Here is a 22,266-nt window from a genome sequence, read left to right as displayed (position 1 = left end):
TAACAAACACCACAGAAATACAAACAATTATAAAAGAATATTATGAAAAACTATATGTCAACAAATGTAAAAACCTGGAAGAAATTGATAAATTCCTAGAAACATGTCAACAATTAAGACTGAAGCAGGAAGAAATAGAAAACTTAAACAGACTGACAACCAATAAAGATACAGAATCAGTAATAAAAGTCTCCAAACAAACAAAAGTCCAGGACCAGATGGCTTCACAGGGAATTCTACCAAACCTTTAAAGAGTTAATATCTATTCTCAAACTATTCCAAAAACTACAAATGGAAGGACAAATTCATTCTACAAATTCTACAAATTCATTCTACGAGGCAGAGATTATTCTGATAGCAAAAACGGACAAAAACTTCACTAAAACAAACAAACAAAAAGAGCTGGAAGCCAATATCTCTGATGACCATGTATGCAAATTCTCAATTAACTACTGCAAATTGAATCCAACAGTACATTAAAAGGATAATTCACCAAAATCACGTTAAATTTATTCCTGAGCTTCAAGTATTCTTCAATATTCACAAGTCAATCAATGTGATACACCACATTAATAAAAGAAAGGATGAGAACCATATGATACACTCAATAAATGTAGTAAAAGCATTTGACAAAGCCCAACATCCATTCATCATAAAAACAACAACAACAACAAAGTCCAACATCCATTCATGATTAAATAACCCTCAACAAAGTAGGGCTAGACAGACTATACCTCAACATAATAAAGGTCATATGGTAAAATCACAGCTACTATCATCCACAATTGGGAAAAACACAGAGCATTTCCTCTATAGTCAAGAACAAGACAGGGATGTCCACTGTCATCAGAGTCATTTAGCAAAGTACTGAAAGTCCTAACCTCAGCAATCAGACAGCAAAGAGAAATAAAATACATGCAAATTGGCAAGAAAGAAGTCAAACTTTCACTATTTGCAGATGACATGATTCTCTATATATAATCTCCAAAATAGTCCACAAAAAATTCCTAGAAGAGATACAGGAATTCAGTAAAAAGTCTCTGGATCCAAAATCACTATACAGAAATGTGTTGCATTTCTATATAACAATAAAGACACAAAAAAAGAGAAATCAAGGAATCAATATGATTTATAATTGCACCAAAACCCATAGGATACCAGGAATAAACCTATCAAAAGAGGTAAATGGTCTGTGCACTGAAAACTAGAAAAAAACTAAATAAATTGAAGGTGACATAAAGGACTGGAAAAACATTTCACATTCATAGATTGAAAGAAAAAAATATTGTTAAAATGTCTATATTACCCAGGGGCGCCTGGTTGGCTCAGTTGGCTTCTTACCAGTTCAGGTCATGATCTCAGGGTTCATGGCTTCAAGCTCCGTGTCGGGCTCTGTGCTGACATCTCAGAGCCTGGAGCCTACTTCAGATTTTATGTCTCCCTCTCACTTTCTGCCCCTACCCCGCTAGCACTCTGTCTCTCTCTCAAAAATAAATAAACATTAAAAATGTGTATATCATCTAATGCAATCTACTTATTTAATGCAATCAGCATAAAAATACCAACAGCAGTTTTCACAGTTGGAAGAAAAGAATCTTAAAATTTGTATGGAACCAGAAAAAAACCCAAAGAGTCAAAGCAATCCTGAAAAAAGAAAAAAAGAAAAAAACAAAAACAAAAAACAAAGCTGGAGACATCACACTCCTGGACTTCAGGTTATATTCTGAAGCTCTAGATATCAAGATAGTATGATCCTGGCACAAAAACAGACACGTAGATGAAGAAGCAGAATAGAAAAGCCCAGAAATTAACCCACAACTATATGGTCAATCAATCTTCAACAAAGCAGAAAAGAATATCCAATGGAAAAAAGTCTTTTGAACAAATCGTGCTGGAAAAAGTGGACAGCAACATGTAGAAGAATAAAACTGGACCACTTTCTTACACCAAAACACAAAAATAAGTACAAAATGGATTAAAGGTCAGATGTGATACAGAAAATCATTGAAATCTTAGAGGACAACACAGGCAGTAATCTCTTTGACACTGGCTGTTGAAATTTATTGCTAGATATGTGTCCTGAGGCAAGTGAAACAAAAGCAAAAATAAACTATTGGAACTTCAACAAAATAAAAAGCTTCTGCATAGCAAAGGAAACAAGGAACAAAACAAAAAGGCAGCCTTCAGAATGGGAGAAGATAGTTGCAAATGACATGTTTGAATAAGAGTTTGTAACCATAATATATAAAGAAATTACAAACCTCACCTCCCAAAAAACAAATAATACAGTTAAAAATAGGCAGAAGATATAAACAGACATTTTTCCAAAAAAAGATATGCAGATGGCAACAGACACATGAAAAGATACTGAACATCACTCATCATTAGGTAAATACAAATCAAGACCACAATGAGATACCACCTCACGCCTGTCAGAATTGCTAAAATTTATGACACAAGAAACAACAGGTGTTGGTGAGGAGGTGGAGAAAAGGGAACCCCCTTGCACTTTTGGTGGGAATGCAAACTAGTACAGCGAATTTTCATAACAATATGGAGGTTCCCCAAAAGACTATTAATAGAACTACCATATGATCCAGCAATTTCACTACTAGATGTTTCCCCAAATAATACAAAACTACAGATTTGAGGGGTTCCAGGAACCCCAGTATTTATAGCATCTTATCAACAATACCCAAAGTATGGAGAGAGCCCAAATATTGATAAGCTAATAAATGGACAAAGAAGACATGGGATGCACACACACACACACATGCACACTCACACACACACACACAATGAAATATTACTCAGCTATTAAAAAAAGAAATCTTGGTATTTATAATGGTGGATGGAGCTAGAATGTATTATGCTAAGTGAAATAATTAATAATTTAATAATAATTTAATAGGAAAAAGACAAATACCATTTCACTCATATGTTGAATTTAAGAAACAAAACAGATGAACATATGGGAAGGGGGAGAGAAGAAAGGGAAACAAATCACAAGATGTTCTTAATGATAGAGAACAAACCGAAAGTTGATGGGAAGAGGTGGGTAGGAGATCGGCTAGATAGATGATGGTTATTAAGGAGGAACTTGTGATGAGCACTGGGTGTTGTATGTAAATGATGAATCACTGAAATCTACTTTTGAGACCAGTATTGCAATATTGCAAGACTTAAAATAAAAAATCCATTTGGGATAAAAAAAAAATAAAACTTTTAGAAAGGTAGAAAAATAAGGGAAATTCCTCCACCTGATGAAGGGCATGTACCAACAACCTAAAGCTCATATAATAATTAATGATAAGATTGGATGCTTTGCCCCTATGATCAGGAATAAGAAAAGGATGTCTGCTCTCGCCACTTCTATTCAAAACTGTGCTAGAAGTTTTACCCCAGACAATTACGCAAGAAAATGAAACAAAAAGCATCAAGTTTTTCAAAGAAAAATTTAACATGCCTTCACTTACACACAGCATGATCGTGTATGTAGAAACACTGATGTAACAAAACTATGTACAATGATTAATTAGTGAATTCAGCATGGTTTAGAATAGTAGAGCAATATGAAAAATCACTATAGAGCAATAAATTATTGAAAATTAAAATTTTTAAAAATTATACCCTTTTAATAACATTAAAATCAGAGGTGCCTTGGTCGCTCACTGGGTTAAGCATCCAACTTCAGTTCAAGTCAGGATCTCACAGTTGCATGGATTCGAATCCCATGTTAAGCTCTGTGGTGATAGTGTGCAATCTGCTTTGGATTCTCTCTCTCTCTCTCTCTGACCCTCCCTGACTTATGCTTTCTCTTTCCCTTGAAATAAATAAACTTAAAAAATAACATAAAAATCATGAAGTACTCAAGGATAAATTTGACAAAAGATGTGCAAAACCTATACCTTGAACACTACAAAACATTTCTGAGAGAAATTAAAGAAGCTCTGAGCAAAAGAGAAGATATAACTTTTCATTAATCAAAAGACTAAGTAATATTAAGTTGTGAATTATGACCAAAATAACCTTTTGATCCAATCCAATGTCAAAGTGAATCCCTGCAAGCTCCTCTGTGTATTTGTGTGTGTGTGTAAATTGACAAGCTGATTTTAAACATTACGCGGAATTGAAAAAGATCTAAAATGTCTAAAACATTTTGAAAAATATCCAAGTTGGGACTCTTTCATTACCTATTTTCAAGACATTATAAAGTTATAGTAACCAAAACAGTGTGGTATTGGCATCAAAATAGAAAATAGATGACTGGAACAGCACAGAGTGATCAGAAATAGACTCATGCATATATAATGATTTGGTTTTTGACAAAGGTACAAAGGCAACTTGATACAGAAGAGTCTTCAAAACTCCATGCAGGAATAATTGGCTATCCTGATGCCAAATAATGAACTTTGATCCAAACTTTGCATAAAATATGAAAAATAACTCAAAATTTATCATAGATCTAAGTATACAATTTAAAAACATAAAACAGGAGTAGTTGGAAGATGGCGGCATAGGAGGACACTGGGCTCACCGTGCATCCTGCTGATCACTTAGATTCCACCTACACCTGCCTAAATAACTCAGAAAACCGCCAGAGGATTAGCAGAACGGAGTCTCCGGAGCCAAGCTCAGAGGAGAGGCCCACGGAAGAGGATAGGAAGGGCAGCGAGGCGGTGCGCGCTCCACGGACTGGCGTGAGGGAGCCCGGGCGGAGGGGCAGCCTGCTGGCCAAGCAGAGCCCATGAGTCTGGCTGGCAAAAGCAGAGGGGCCGGATGGAGTGTGTTCTGACAGCAAGCGGGACTTAGCATCTGGGAGGTCATAAGTTAACAGCTCTGCTCAGAAAGCGGGAAGGCTGGAGGACAAAGGTAGGGAGAGCTGCTGAGCACCCCAGACGACAGAGCTCAGTTTGGTGGGGAACAAAGGCGCTCGCCAGTGCCATCTCCCCTGCCCATCCCCCAGCCAAAATCCCAAAGGGAACCAGTTCCTGCCAGGGAACTTGCTCGCTGGGTGCAAACACCCAAATCTGTCCTTCTGCAGAGCCAAACCTCCGGCAGAGGATCTGACTCCCTCCTGCTGCCACAGGGCCCCTCCTGAAGTGGATCACCTAAGGAGAAGCAAGCTAAGCCTGCCCCTCCTGCCCCCGTGCACCTTGCCTTCCCCCCCCCCCTCCGCCTAATACACCAGATCCCCAGCACCACAAGCCTGGCAGTGTGCAAGTAGCCCAGACAGGCCACACCCCCCCACAGTGAATCCAGCCCCTAGGAGAGGGCCATGACTGTGGCCCCAGCAGTGGGCTGGGGGCAGACATCAGGTCTGACTGCGGCCCCGCCCACCAACTCCAGTTATACACCACAGCACAAGGGAAGTGCCCTGCAGGTCCTCACCACTCCAGGGACTATCCAAAATGACCAAACGGAAGAATTCCCCTCAAAAGAATCTCCAGGAAATAACAACAGCTAATGAACTGATCAAAAAGGATTTAAATAAGGTAACAGAAAGTGAATTTAGAAAAATAGTCATAAAATTAATCGCTGGGCTTCAAAACAGTATAGAGGACAGCAGAGAATCTCTTGCTACAGAGATCAAGGGACTAAGGAACACTCACGAGGAGCTGAAAAACACTTTAAACGAAATGCAAAACAAAATGGAAATGACGACGGCTCGGATTGAAGAGGCAGAGGAGAGAATAGGTGAACTAGAAGATAAAGTTATGGAAAAAGAGGAAGCTGAGAAAAAGAGAGATAAAAAAATCCAGGAGTATGAGGGGAAAATTACAGAAATAAGTGATACACTAAAAAGAAATAATATACGCATAATTGGTATCCCAGAGGAGGAAGAGAGAGGGAAAGGTGCTGAAGGGGTACTAGAAATAATAGCTTACAACTTCCCTGAACTGGGGAAGGAAAAAGGCATCGAAATCTAAGAGGCACAGAGAACTCCCTTCAGATGTAATTTGAATCGATCTTCTGCACGACATATCATAGTGAAACTGGCAAAATACAAGGATAAAGAGAAAATTCTGAAAGCAGCAAGGGATAAACGTGCCCTCACATATAAAGGGAGACCTATAAGACTCGTGACTGATCTCTCTTTTGAAACTTGGCAGGCCAGAAAGGATTGGCACGAGGTCTTCAATGTGCTAAACAGAAAAAATATGAAGCCGAGAATCCTTTATCCAGCAAGTCTGTCATTTAGAATAGAAGGAGAGATAAAGGTCTTCCCAAACAAACAAAAACTGAAGGAATTTGTCACCACTAAACCAGCCCTACAAGAGATCCTAAGGGGGATCCTGTGAGACAAAGTACCAGAGACATCACTACAAGCATAAAACATACAGACATCACAATGACTCTAAACCCGTATCTTTCTATAATAACACTGAATGTAAATGGATTAAATGTGCCAACCAAAAGACATAGGGTATCAGAATGGATAAAAAAACAAGACCCATCTATTTGCTGTCTACAAGAGACTCATTTTAGATCTGAGGACACCTTTAGATTGAGAGTGAGGGGATGGAGAACTATTTATCATGCTACTGGAAGCCAAAAGAAAGCTGGAGTAGCCATACTTATATCAGACAAACTAGGCTTTAAATTAAAGGCTGTAACAAGAGATGAAGAAGGGCATTATATAATAATTACAGGGTCTATCCGTCAGGAAGAGCTAACAATTAGAAATGTCTATGCGCCGAATACTGGAGCCCCCAAATATATAAAACAATTACTCATAAACATAAGCAACCTTATTGATAAGAATGTGGTAATTGCAGGGGACTTTAACACTCCACTTAGAGAAATGGATAGATCATCTAGACACACGGTCGATAAAGAAACAAGGGCCCTGAATGATACATTGGATCAGATGGACTTGACAGATATATTTAGAACTCTGCATCCCAAAGCAACAGAATATACTTTCTTCTCGAGTGCACATGGAACATTCTCTAAGATAGATCATATACTGGGTCACAAAACAGCCCTTCATAAGTTTACAAGAATTGAAATTATGCCATGCATGCCTTCAGACCACAATGCTATGAAGCTTGAAATCAACCCCAGGAAAAAGTCTGGAAAACCTCCAAAAGCATGGAGGTTAAAGAACACCCTACTAACGACTGAGTGGGTCAACCAGGCAATTAGAGAAGAAATTAAAAAATATATGGAAACAAACGAAAATTAAAATACAACAATCCAAACGCTTTGGGAGGCAGCGAAGGCAGTCCTGAGAGGAAAATACATGGCAATGCAGGCCTATCTCAAGAAACAAGAAAAATCCCAAATACAAAATCTAACAGCACACCTAAAGGAAAGAGAAGCAGAACAGCAAAGGCAGCCTAAACCCAGCAGAAGAAGAGAAATCATAAAGATCAGAGCAGAAATAAACAATATAGAATCTAAAAAAACTGTAGAGCAGATCAACGAAACCAAGAATTGGTTTTTTGAAAAAATAAACAAAATTGACAAACCTCTAGCCAGGCTTCTCAAAAAGAAAAGGGAGATGACCCAAATAGATAAAATCATGAATGAAAATGGAATTATTACAACCAATCCATCAGAGATACAATTATCAGGGAATACTATGAAAAATTATATGCCAACAAATTGGACAACCTGGAAGAAATGGACACATTCCTAAACACCCACACTCTTCCAAAACTCAATCAGGAGGAAATAGAAAGCTTGAACGGACCCATAACCAGTGAAGAAATTGAATCGGTTATCAAAAATCTCCCAACAAATAAGAGTCCAGGACCAGATGGCTTCCCAGGGGAGTTCTACCAGACGTTTAAAGCAGAGATAATACCTATCCTTCTCAAGCTATTCCAAGAAATAGAAAGGGAAGGAAAACTTCCATACTCATTCTATGAAGCCAGTATTACTTTGATTCCTAAACCAGACAGAGACCCGGTAAAAAAAGAGAACTACAGGCCAATACCCCTGATGAATATGGATGCAAAAATTCTCAATAAGATACTAGCAAAATTTTGAAGCATCAAGAGAAGGACAGGAGGGAGTGCAAGATGGAAAAGTAGGAGCACCCTAAGCTCACCCCACCACATGTTTACAGTTAGATACAACTCACATCTGAATCATAAACCAGAGAATGAACTGAAGACAGGCAAAACAAAATAAAAAAAAAAAAACAGCTAAATGTGGAAAAGAAGCCACATTGGAGAGTATAGGAAGGTCAAACATGGTGGATGGAAGCTGCCCACTGTAAGGAGAGAGCTGTGGTTGTGGAGAGAGAAAAGCATCAGGGATCCTACATGGGGACAATGAATCCCTATAACAAGAGTCCCTGAAAAACAGAGGAGCTGAATTCTGTGAGTTTGTATAAGCACTGAGGCTTAGACTCTGGAGTTTTAAGTCAGCTGACTCAGCACTGGGCCAGCCTGGAAGGTGAGTAATAGCTGGGTTCCTGCCCTTAAAGAGGCAACAGCCTGAGGAGAGGCAACATAGAATCTACAGCCTGCAAAACAGGAGAGAGATCTACTTATACTGAATTTCAGAGCATGTCAGGAAACTTCTCCAGGAAGAAAGGAGCTGGCAGGTGCCATTTCCTCCCCCAAACCCCAGGATGAACACTGAGCAACTTGTCTCAGGCTGTGCTGCAAAGATACTTGATACCTAACCAGCTAGGAGTGCACCTCTTCCAGGAGTTCTCCTGAGGACTCACCAACTCCAAGCTTCCTGGGTTAGGCCCTGAGTGTAATGCAAATTTTTTAAAAATTGGACTGGACCCACCCATCTGCACTCTGTGCATAGCCACCACACGACTTTCCCAGCAATTACACACCCTCAGCTTCCATGTTTTATGTCCAGCATCTGCATGCACACATGCCATGCACCATTCCCAACAACTGTGTACCCCTTGTTGGCACTTCAGCCATGTGACTGGCCCTTGCTGCTGCCAATCATGCACACTGCAACCCTGGCCACCACCATATCTCCAGGAATCCAGCTTAGAGCTAGTGACACAGTGCTAACTTTGCTAACATTTCAGCCCTACCTCCATGCCCTCCTAAAGTCACACCCCCTCAGAGCCAGTCTTCCCGGGTCTAACTAACACATAGAGAGTAAATACAGCCCACAACAGACAAAGAGTCGGTGCAGACATCTGGAATAAAAGAAAAAGCAACTCAGACCCAATAGCAGGATACAATTGACATGCACAGGAGACTCCCTTGAAGTGCAAGGTTCTGGTGAAGAGGGAAAACTACACAGCAGGGGACTATAGAACCACTGCTTTATAAAGTTACTGCTTTCAAAATCAGAGGACATAGCTGACTTTTCTAAAATACACACACACACACACACACACACACACACACACACACAAACGCACACACCAAACCAGACACACAGAGGTAGACAAGATGAGGAGACAGAAGAATTTGTCCCAAATGAAATAACACCACAAAATCACAACAGGAGATCTAAGAAAAACAGAAATTAGTATGTCGGATAAAAAATTTAAAGTAATAATCGTAAAGATACTCACTGCACTTGAGAAAAGAGTGGAGGGTATTTGTGTGACTCTGACAAAAGAAATAGAAAGTGACATATAAGAGATGAAGAATGCAAAAAAAAGCAATTAAAAATGCAATAGATGGAATAAATAGTAGGCCATAAGAAGCAGAGGGACATATCTGTTACCTGGAGGATAGAGTAATGGAAAGAAAACAGGCTGAAGAGATGACAAACAAACAAATACTGCATAATGAGAATAGACTTAGATGACTCTGTGACTCCATCAAGGATAATAGCATTCACATAATAGGGATCCCAGGAGAAGAAAATACAGGCAGAAAATGTATTGAAAGAAAGGATAGGAGAGAGAAATCTGAGGAGGGAAACAAATGTCCAATTTCAGGAGACAGAGGGGTCACCCAACAAATTCTATCCAAGAAGGTTTACACCAAGACATATAGCAATTAAAATGGCAAAAAAAGATAAAGATAGAATTTTAGGGGCACCTTGGTGGATCAGTCAGTTAAGCATCTGACTCTCAGTTTCAGCCCAGGTCACAATCTCAAGGATAGTGGGTTCAAGGCCCATGTCAAGCTCTGTGCTGTTGGCATGGAGCCTGGTTGGGATTCTCTCCCCCCCCCCTTCTCTCAATCCCACCCCTTCTTCTTCTGCTGCTGCTCTCTCTGTCTCTCAAAATAAATAAATGAACTTTAAAAAAATAAAGAATTTTAGAGGTTGCCAAAGAAGACAGTTACATACAAAAGAAAGCCTTAAAGGCTTTCAGTATATTTTTCAGCAGAAAAATTGCAGAATAGAAGGGTGTGGCACAAGATATTCAAAGTGCTGAAATTGAAAAATATGCAGCCAAGAATACTCTACCCAGAAAGGCTGTTTTTTAGAATAAAAGGAGAGATGAAAAGTTTCTCAGACAAACAAAAAACAGAGGAACATATGACCTATAAACCAACCCTACAAGAAATATTAAAAGGGACAGTGTGAGTGGAAAGGAAGAACAAATAGAGAGTATAAAAGGTAAAAAAAACATTAAAAATAAGTATTTCTGTACAAATAAGCCAAGAAACTCATAAAATAAAAGGATTTAAAATATGATACCCAATATCTGAAACCTGGAGGAGAGATGAATAAAGAATAAGTTCAACGTTAAGTGGCCATCAGCTTAATATAGACTGCTATATGCAGAAAATGTTATATATAAACTGAATGGTAACCACAAATAAAAAAAACCAGTAATGGTTATGCAAAAAAACAAATAAAGGAACCAAAGTATATCACAAATGATGAACGGAAGAATAAAGGATCAGAAAAAAGCTACAAAAACAACCACAAAACAAGTAACAAAATGGCAATATAAGAATATCTAGCAAAAATTCCTTTGAGTAAAAATGGACTAAATGCTCCAATCAAAATACATAGGGTTACAGAGTGGATAAAAACAAATGAGACGCATTCATATGATGCCTACAAGAGTCTCATATCAGACCTAAAGATATCTGCAAATTGTGAGGGGATATAGAAACTCTTAGCAACAATAATTATATCAGGAAAAAAAATAGATTTTAATGCAAGGACAAGAGACAAAGAAGGACACTACATAATAATAAAGGGGAAAATCCAACAAGATGATAAAACAACTGTAAATATTTATGCACCCAAGAAGGAAGTACCTAAACACATAACAAGTTATTAACAAACATAAAGAACTAAGCAATAATAGTATAATAACAGTATGAAAATTTAGCACCTCACTTACTCTGATGTACAGATCATCCAAACAGAAAAAAATAAACAAGGAATCAGTGGCTTTAAATAACACACTGGACCAGATGGGATTGACGGATGTAGTCAGAACATTCCATCTTAAAACAGCAGAATACACATTCTTTACAGTTGCACATGGAACACTATCGAGAATATATCACATATTAGGCTTCAAAACAAGTCAACAAGTTCAAAAAAATCAAAGTCATACCATGCAACTTTTCTGACCACAACACTATGAAACTAGAAATCAAACCCAAGAAAAAATTTGGAAAGACCACAAATACATAAGTTAAAACAACATGCTACTAAACAACTAATAGGTCAACCAAGAAATCAAGGATGAAATAAAAAACTAAATAAATATATGAAAATGAAAACAAAACAGTCCAAACATTTTGGGATGCAGCAAAAGTGGTTATTAGAGGTAAGTTCATAGCAATGCCGGCTGACTTCAAGAAGCAAGAAAAATATCAAATACACAACCTAACATTACATCTAAAGGAGATAGAAAAAGAACATCAAACAACACCCAAAGTCTGCAGAAGGAAGGAAGTAATAAAGATTAGAGTAGAATTAAATTATGTAGAAACTAAACTAAAAAAAAAAATCAATGAAACCAGGAGCTAATTCTTTGAAAACTTAAACAAAACCGATAAACCTCTTGGCAGACTCATCAGAAAAAAAATAGTGAAATCAAATAAACAAATTCACAAATGAAAGAAGAGAAAAAAAAACCCAACACCAAAGAAATAAAAAAAAAAAAACAACTGTAAGAGAATGTTATGAAAAACTATATGTCAACAAATTAGCCTAGAATAAATTAATAAATTCCTAGGAACATATAAAGTACCAAAACTGAACCAGGAAGAAATACAAAATTTGAACACAGAGATTACTAGCAAGGAGATTAAATCAGTAATCAAAAAACTCTCAATGGTCAACTATTCTTTGACAAAGCAGGAAAGAATATCCAATGAAAAAAAAAAGACGGTCTCTTCAGCAAATGGTGTTGGGAAAACTGGACACAACATGTAGAAGAATGAAATTGGACCACTTTTTTACACCATATGCAAAAATACATTTAAAATGTATGAAAGACCTGAATGTGAACAAGAGACCATCAAAAGCCTAGAGGATAACCCAGGCAACAAACTTTGTTCTCAGCTGTAGCAAATTCTTACCATACACATCACCAGAGGCAAAAGAAACAAAAGCAAAATTTAACTACTGGGAATTTATCAACATAAAAAGCTTCTGCACAGCTAACGACACAATCAACAAAAATAAAAGGCAGCCTTGGAAATGGGAGAAAATATTTTCAAATGAAATATCTGATAAACGGTTAGTATCCTAAATCTGTAAGGAACTTATCAAACTCAACATCCAAAAAACAAACAACCCAGGTAAGAAATGGGAAGAACACATGAATGAACACTTTTCCAAAGAAGACATCCAGATGGCTAGCAGACACATGAAAGGATGCTCAACATCACTCATCAGTGAATTACAAATCAAAACCACAATGAGATACCACCTCCCACTTGTCAGAATAGCTAAAGTTAACAACATAAGAAACGACAGGTGTTGGTGAGAAGACAGAGAAAGTGGAACCCTCTTGCACAACTGGTGGAATGCAAAAGGTACAGCCACTGTGGAAAACAATATGGAGGTTAACTCAAAAGGTTAAAAGTAGAACTACCCTACAATCTAGCAATTGCACTACTAGGTATTTACTCAAAGGATACAAAAATACAGATTTGAAGGGACACTTGCCCTCCAATATTTATAGCAGCATTATGAAGATAGCCAAATTATGGAAAGAGCCCAAATGTCCATTGACTGATGAATGGATGAAGACGTGGTACACACACACACACACACACACACACACACACACACATGCACACACACACACGTATATATGTGTATGTAATTCTTTCAAAAAGAAGGAAACGTTGCAATTTGAAATAATGTGGATCAAGCTAGAGTGTATTATGTTAAGCGAAATAAGTCAGTCAGAGAAAGATAAGTATCATGATTTCACACATATTTGGAATTAAGAAATAAAACAGATGAACATATGGGATGGATGAGAAAGAAGAGAGAGGGAAACAAACCATTAGAGACTCCTAAAGATAGAGAACAAAGTGAGGGTGGATGGAGTAAGGTGAGTGGAGAATGGGCTAGATGGATAATGGGTACTATAATGGGCACTTACGATGAGCACTGGATGTTGTATATAAATGATGAATCACTGAATCCTACTCCTGAAACCAATATTGCTCTGTATGTTAACTATAATTAAAATCACATGTAATTAAGCCTTTACTGTTAATATAATTTAAAATTAAATTAATTGAATAGCAAATAATCTTCATTAAGCTTTCTTCTTACAATCAACTTACATTTCATTAACATAAAATACCTACCTCAATACACCTAAATAAAGTACTAGCCACTGGGCATAGGAAATTTCAAACCAAATTTGAAGAGAAATTTCCTACTTTTCATTATTTATTGTTTGGAAAACACTGACAATAGATAATCCTTGACAGAACCTGAATGGGGTGGGAAAGAATCAAATGAAATCCAATTTGTCTGTGAGATTATTATTTAACAAAAAATGGAGTAGTGATTGCATATTCATTTCAAAACAGCAGAATTCTCACATTTACAATATTTTTTTTGAGAGGTAATTTGATTTATTCAATTTATTCAGTTTGCCAAAGGGAAAGACTATGTAATGATGAGAATCTATTTCTGGAAAAGAGTAAGTGTGAAGAAAAGGGAGTCCTTGTTGCAAAAGGAGTTTACTAACCCTTTCAAACACATGGAAAATGGGTGCCAAACTGGCACCTAATGTGTAGTAGGCATATACAGTTAGCCCCAAAGATTTCTGTCACTTGGTACACATGACTTGCATAACATCCTTTCCTTGAACTTCATAAAGGAACACAGATGATCTGATACCTTGACTGTAATTTTGTGAGACCTTGACTAGAATGCCCAGCTAAGCTGTGGTCAGACTGTTGACTAGTGGAAACTGTGAGATAATAAGTGTGTGTTTTTTAAGCACTTAAATCTATGATAATTTGTTATGCACCATAGAAAACTAACACATTGACTTACATGTAGTTTTTCCTTTACATTATATAGAAAAAGAGAAGGGATACTGCAGATGTAATTAAAATGACTGATCAACTGACTTTGCTTTCTTATTTTTGAAGTTTTATTTTATAATTATAAAATTTTTTATTGTTTATTTATTTTTGAGACAGAGAGAGAGAGAGAGAGGGAGAGAGAGTGAGTGAGCATGAGCGGGGGAAGGGCAGAAGAGAGGGAGACACTGAATCCAAAGCAGGCTTCAGGTTCTGAGCTGAGCTGTCAGCATAGAGCCCAATGTGGGGCTCAAACTCATCAACTGCATGATCATGACCTGAGCCGAAGTCAGATGTGCAACCAACTGAGCCACCCAGGTACCCCTATTTTATAATTTTTAATTAATTAATTTTTTGAGAGAGAGTGCATGTGCATATGCAAGGGAGAGGGGAAGAGGGAGGGAGAGAGAGAATCTTAAGCAGGCTCCATACTCAGTGTGGAGCCTGACACATGCTTGGTCCCAAGACCCTGAGATCATGACCCAAGAGTTGGACGCTCAACCAACTGAGGCACCCTGGTGCCCCTAAAATTTTTAAATTAATTCCACTTAGTTAAGACACTGTGTTATATTAGTTCTAGGTGTACAACTCAATGGTTCTATGCATTTTCCGGTGTTCATCACAAGTGCATTTCTTAATTTTCATCATCTATTTAACCCATCACTCCACCCACTTGAACTCTGTTACTGCTGACATTATTCTCTGTACCTACAAGTCTGTTTACTGCTTTGACTCTCTCTCACTCTCTCTTGTTAATTTTTCCTTTACTTATTTATTTCTTTTTTTAAAATAAAAAATAATATTTATTTATTTATTTATTTATTTATTTATTTATTTAATATGAAATTTATTGTCAAATTGGCTTCCATACAACACCCAGTGCTCATCCCAGAAGGTGCCTTCCTCAATACCCATTACCCACCCCCCATCAACCCTCAGTTTGTTTTCAGTTTTTAAGAGTCTCTTATGCTTTGGATCTCTCACTCTCTAACATTTTTTTTCTTCCCCTCCCCCAGAGACTTCTGTTAAGTTTCTCAGGATCCACATAAGAGTGAAAACATATGGTATCTGTCTTTCTCTGTATGACTTATTTCACTTAACATAACACTCTCCAGTTCCATCCACATTGCAACAAAGGGCCAGATTTCATCCTTTCTCATTGTCAAGTAGTACTCCATTGTGTATATAAACCACAATTTCTTTATCCATTCATCAGTTGATGGACATTTAGGCTCTTTCCATAATTTGGCTATTGTTGAGAGTGCTGCTATAAACATTGGGGTCCAAGTGCCCCTATGCATCAGCACTCCTGTATCCCCTGGGTAAATTCCTAGCAGTGCTATTGCTGGGTCATAGGGCAGATCTATTTTTAATTTTTTGAGGAACCTCCACACTGTTTTCCAGAGCCGCTGCACCAATTTGCATTCCCACCAACAGTGCAAGAGGGTTCCCGTTTTCCCACATCCTCTCCAGCATCTATAGTCTCCTGATTAGTTCATTTTAGTCACTCTGACTGGCGTGAGGTGATATTTGAGTGTGGTTTTGATTTGTATTTCCCTGATGAGGAGTGACATTGAGCATCTTTTCATGTGCCTGTTGGCCATGTGGATGTCTTCTTTAGAGAAGTGTCTATTCATGTTTTCTGCCCATTTCTTCACTGGATTATTTGTTTTTTGGATGTGGATTTTGGTGAGCTCTTTATAGATTTTGGATACTAGCCCTTTGTCTGATATGTTATTTGCAAATATCTTTTCCCATTCCGTTGGTTGCCTTTCAGTTTTGTTGATTGTTTCCTTTGCAGTGCAGAAGCTTTTTATCTTCACAACATCCCAATAGTTCACTTTTGCTTTTAATTCCCTTGCCCTTGGGGATGTGTGAAGTAAGAAACTACTGTGGCTGAGGTCAGAGAGGTTTTTTCCTGCTTTCTCCTCTAGGGTTTTGGTGGGTTCCTGTCTCACATTCAGGTTGTTTATCCATTCTGAGTTTCTTTTTGTGAATAGTGTAAGAAAGTGGTCTAGTTTCATCCTTCTGCATGTTGCTGTCCAGTTCTCCCAGCACCATTTGTTAAAGAGACTGTCTTTTTTCCATTGGATATTCTTTCCTGTTTTGTCAAGCATTAGTTGGCCATACTTTTGTGGGTCCAGTTCTGAGGTTTCTATTCTATTCCATTGGTTTATGTGTCTGTTTTAGTGCCAATACCATCTGTCTTCATGATCACCGCTGTGTAGTAGACGCTAAAGTCTGGGATGGTGATGCCTCCTGCTTTGGTCTCCTTCTTCAAAATTACTTTGGCTATTCAGGGTCTTTTGTGGTTCCACACAAATTTTAGGATGGCTTGTTCGAACTTCGAGAAGAATGCTGGTTCAATTTTGATTGGGATTGCATTGAATGTGTAGATAGCTTTGGGTAGTATTGACATTTTAACAATATTTATTCTTCCAATCCATGAGCATGGAATATTTTTCCATTTCCTTATAGCTTCTTCAATTTCCTGCATAAGCTTTCTATAGTTTTCAGCATACAGATCTTGTACATCTTTGGTTAGGTTTATTCCTAGGTATTTTATGCTTCTTGGTGCAATTGTGAATGGGATCAGTTTCTTTATTTGTCTTTCTGTTGCTTCATTATTAATGTATAAGAATGCAACTGATTTCTGTACATTGATTTTGTATCCTGCGACTTTGCTGAATTCATGTATCAGTTCTAGCAGACTTTTGGTGGAGTCTATCGGATTTTCCATGTATAGTATCATGTCATCTGCAAAAAGTGAAAGCTTAACTTCATCTTTACCAATTTTGATGCCTTTGATTTCCTTTTGTTGTCTGATTGCTGATGCTGGAACCTCCAACACTATGTTAAACAACAGTGGTGAGAGTGGACATCCCCGTCGTGTTCCTGATCTCAGGGAGAAAGCTCTCAGTTTTTCCCCATTGAGGATGATATTAGCTGTGGGCTTTTCATAAATGACTTTTATGATGTTCAAGTATGTTCTTTCTATCCCGACTTTGTCGAGGGCTGTTATTAAGAAAGGATGTTGAATTTTGTCAAATGCTTTTTCTGCATCAATTGACAGGATCATATGTTTTTTCTCTTTTCTTTTATTAATGTGATGTATCACATTGATTTGTTTGCGAATGATGAACCAGCCCTGCAGCCCAGGAATGAATCCTACTTGATCATGGTGTATAATTCTTTTTATATGCTGTTGAATTCGATTTGCTAGTATTTTATTGAGAATTTTTGCATCCATATTCATCAGGGATATTGGCCTGTAGTTCTCTTTCTTTACTGGGTCTCTGTCTGGTTTGGGAATCAAATTAATACTGGCTTCCTAGAATGAGTCTGGAAGTTTTCCTTCCCTTTCTATTTTTTGGAATAGCTTGAGAAGGATATGTATTACCTCTGCTTTAAACGTCTGGTAGAATTCCCCTGGGAAGCCATCTGGTCCTGGACTCTTATTTGTTGGGAGATTTTTGATAACTGATTCAATTTCTTCACTGGTTATGGGTCTGTTCAAGCTCTATTTCTTCATCTTTGAGTTTTGGGAGTGTGTGGGTGTTGAGGAATTTGTCCATTTCTTCCAGGTTGTCCAATTTGTTAGCATATAATTTTTCCTAGTATTGCCTGATAATTGCTTGTATTTCTGAGGGACTGGTTGCCATAATTCCATTTTCATTCATGATTTTATCTATTTGGGTCATCTCCCTTTTCTTTTTGAGAAGCCTGGCTAGAGGTTTATCAATTTTGCTTATGTTTTCAGAAAACAAACTCTTGGTTTCATTGATCTGCTCTACAGGTTTTATAGATTCTATACTGAAGATTTCCTGCCATTCCTTTCTGACCTGCCAAGTTTCAGTAAATAAATCCGTCACTAGTCTTATCGGTCTCCCTTTATATGTTACAGCATGTTTATCTCTAGCGGCTTTCAGAGTTTTCTCTTTATCCTTGTATTTTACCAGTTTGACTACGATATGTGGCTCAGAAGATCAATTCAAGTTACGTCTGAAGGGAGTTCTCTGTGCCTCTTGGATTTCAATGCCTTTTTCCTTTCCCAGATCAGGGAAGTTCTCAGCTATGATTTCTTCAAGTTCACCATCAGCACATTTCCCTCTCTCTTCCTCTTCTGGAATCCCAATTATCATACATTATTTCGTTTAATTATGTCACTTACTTCTCTAAGTCTCCCCTCATACTCTTACATTTTTTTCTCAGCTTCCTCTTTTTCCATAATTTTATCTTCTAATTCACCTATTCTCTCCTCTGCCTCTTCAATCCAAGCTGTGGTCACCTCCATTTTATTTTTCACTTCATTTATAGCATTTTTTAGCTCCTCCTGACTGTTTCTTAGTCCCTTGGTCTCTGTATTAATAGATTCTCTGGTGTCCTGTATACTTTTTTCAAGCCCAACAATTAATTTTATGACTATTATTTTAAATTCATTTTCTGTTACATTGTGAAATCGTTTTTGATCAGTTCGTTAGCTGTCACTACTTCCTGGAGTTTCTTTTGAGGAATATTATTCCATTTCATTTTGGATAGTCCCTGGAGTGGCGCAGAACTGCAGGGCTTGTCCTCTGTGCTCTCTGGAGTAACTTTTGTTGGTGGACGGGGTGCAGTCAGACCTGATGTCTGCCCCAGCCCACCACTGGGGCCATAGTCAGACTGGTGTGTACCTTATCTTCCCCTCTCCCAGGGGCAGGACTCAATGTGGAGTGGTGTGGCCTCTGTCTGTGCTACTTGCACCTTGAAGGCTTGTGGTGCTGCTTTGATAGGATGTGGCATATTAGCTGGGGTGGATCAGCAATGTGCACAGGGGTGTTAGGGGCAGACTCACCTCGCTTTGCCTTCAGAGGCCTGCTTCGGGAGGGGCCCCGTGGCACTGGGAGGGAGGCACCCTCAGACCCGTGGGAGGAATGGATCTGCAGAAGCACAGCTTTGGGTGTTACCAGGTGCAAGCAAGTTCGGTGAGGGGAACTGGTTTCCTTTGGGATTTTGGCTGGGGGATGGGCGAGGGAGATGGTGCTGGTGAGCTCCTTTGTTCCCCGCCTAGCTGAGCTCTGTCCTCCGGGGCTCAACAACTCTCCCTCCCGTTGTCCTCTAGCCCTCCCGCTCTCGGAGTAGAGCTATTGACTTGTAACATTCCAGATGTTCAGTCCCACTGGCTGTCAGAACACACTCCATCCGGCCCCTCCACTTTTGCAAGCCGGACTCAGGGGCTCTGCCTTGCAGGGTGGGCTGGGTGCCCCTCCACCACCCCGGCTCCCTGTAGCCAGTCCATGTAGCACACACCACTTCTCCTCCCTTCCTACCCTCTTCCCTGGGCCTCTCATCTAGTCTTGTCTCCAGAGAGTCTGTTCTGCTAGTCTTCTGGTGGTTTTCTGGGTTATTTAGGCAGGTGTGGATGCAATCTAAGTGGTCAGCAGGAGGCAGTGAGCTCAGCGTCTTCCTATGCCGCCATCTTCCAAAAACTCTCACCTATGTTTATTTATTTTTGAGAGACAGAGAAAAAGTACAAGCTGGGAAAGGGCAGAGAGACAGAGGGGGAGACACAGCCAGCAAAGCAGTTTCCACATATATCTGAGCTGAAGTTGGACACTTAACCGACTGAGACACCCAAGTGTCCCTGTGTGTAGAGATTTCTTAAACAAAAACAAAAAGTTAGGGTCACCTGGGTGGCTCAGACAGTTGAGCATCCAACTCTTGGTGCCAGCTCAGATCGAGATCTCGCGCTCATGGGATCAAGTCCTGGGTTGGGATTCTCTCTCTCTCCCTCTTTCTCTGCCCCTCCTTTTCTCACGAGCTCTCTCTCTCTCTCCATCCCCCAATTAAAAAATAAATATATAAGTAAAAATAAACATTAAAAAAGAAAAAAAAACAAAAAAAATACATGTGCATATACCATATGTATATATGCCACATCTTTATATATATATATATATATATACACCACATCTTCCTTATCCATATTTCAGTCAATGGACACTTTTGCTACTTCCATATATTCACTTTTGTAAGTAATGGTTCTATAAAAATCAAGGTGCATGTACCCCTTTGCATTAGTCTGTTTGTATTCTTTGAGTAAGCTCCTAGTAGTGTGATTGCTGGATTGTAAGATAGTTCTATTTTGTAATTTTTCTGGAACCCCCAAAACTGTTTTCCATAGTGGCTGCACTTGTTTGCATTCCCAAGAGTGTAAAAGAATTTTCATTTCTCTACATCCTCACCATCACCTGTTGTTATTTGTGTTCTTTATTTTAGCCATTCTAACATGTTTGAGGTGATATCTCATTGTAGTTTTGATTTGGAATTCCCTGATGTTAAGTGTTGATCAGCATCTTTTCATGTGTCTATTGGCCACCTGTATGTCTTCTTTGGAAAAATGTCTGTTCATGTCTTCTGCTAATTTTTAAATTTGATTCCTTGCTTTTTGGAGTTGAGTTTTGTAAGTTATCTATATATTTTTGATATTAATCCTTTGTAGGATATGTCCTTTGTAAAAATCTTCTCCCATTTTGAAGGTTGCCTTATAGTTTTGTTGATTGGTTCCTTCACTGTGTAGAAACTTTTTATTTTGATGTAGTCCCAAAAGTTTAGTTTGGCTTTTGTTTCCCGTGCCTCAGGAGGCATATCTAGAAAAAAGTTGTTATGGCCAATGTCAAAGAAATTACTGTCTGTGTTCTTTTCTAGGATTTGTACGGTTTCATGTCTCACATTTTGGTCTCTAACCCATTGTTTTCAAGGTTTAGCAAATTAAAAAAAAAACATATTTTAATGTTTATTTATTTTTGAGAGAGAGACAGAGTGTGAGTGGGGGAGGGGCAGAGAGAGAGGGAGACACAGAATCCAAAGCAAGATCCAGGCTCTGAGTCGTCAGCATAGAGGCTGATGCAGGGCTCAAGCTCACAAGTGGTGAGATCATGACCTGAGCTGAAGTCAGACGCTTAAGCAACTGAGACACCCAGGAGCCCCTAAGGTTTAGTAAATGTTATTTGGAATAGCATGAGGCCTGTAGCTGGAAGTTTACATATTTGTGATTCTTGAACTTTATACTTTGTAGAATGACTTCAACTACTGACACTTTTCTAAGCCAAAGGAGATTTCAAATGTAACTATTTACAAGTTAAAATGAGATGGAATCAAGATTCTCAAAATTAAAGAGTTTATCATAAGATTGAGGAAAATAGTCAAAATAATGACTACTGCGAGATAATCACTATTATTTTTATATTCTTATTATTGTCCAAGGTCTCTAGGTATTTGAGGAAGAAAATTATACAAAGTAAACTTTTCATTTGTAGGTAAACTAAAAAGAAATGACTAACCTTGACTTCATTAAGCATGTAGGTCTCTAACCCATTTTGAATTTGTGTTTTCTCCATGGTGTAAGTAAGTGGTCGAGTTTTATTCTTTTGCACTCTTCTGTCCAGTTTTGCCAACAAAATTTGTTGTGGAGACTGTCTTTTCCATTGGGTATTCTTTCCTGCTTTATCAAAGATTAATTAACAATATAATTGTGGATTTATTTCTGTATTATCTGTTTTGTTCCATTGATCTATACGTGTTCCATTGATCTATACGTCTCTTTGTGTGCCAGTACCATAATGTTTTGTTCACTACAGCTTTGTAATATAACTTGAGGTCTGGAATTGTGGTTACTCCAGCTCTGCTTTTCTTTTTCAAAGTTTCTTTGGCTATTCAAGGTCTTTTGTGGTTCCACACAAATTTTACATTAGTTTGTTCTAGTTTTCTTTTTTAGTGCTGCTCTTATTTTCATAGAGATGGAATTAAATCTGTAGATTGCCTTGGGAAGTGACACATTTTACCAATAATCATGCTCCCAATTTAT

The sequence above is a fragment of the Panthera onca genome, chromosome X (genome assembly GCF_046562875.1).
Source record: "Panthera onca isolate mPanOnc1 chromosome X, mPanOnc1 haplotype 2, whole genome shotgun sequence".
Lineage (NCBI taxonomy): Eukaryota > Metazoa > Chordata > Mammalia > Carnivora > Felidae > Panthera > Panthera onca.
The sequence above is the reverse complement of the archived record's forward strand: the minus strand, read 5'-3'. Positions refer to the sequence as shown.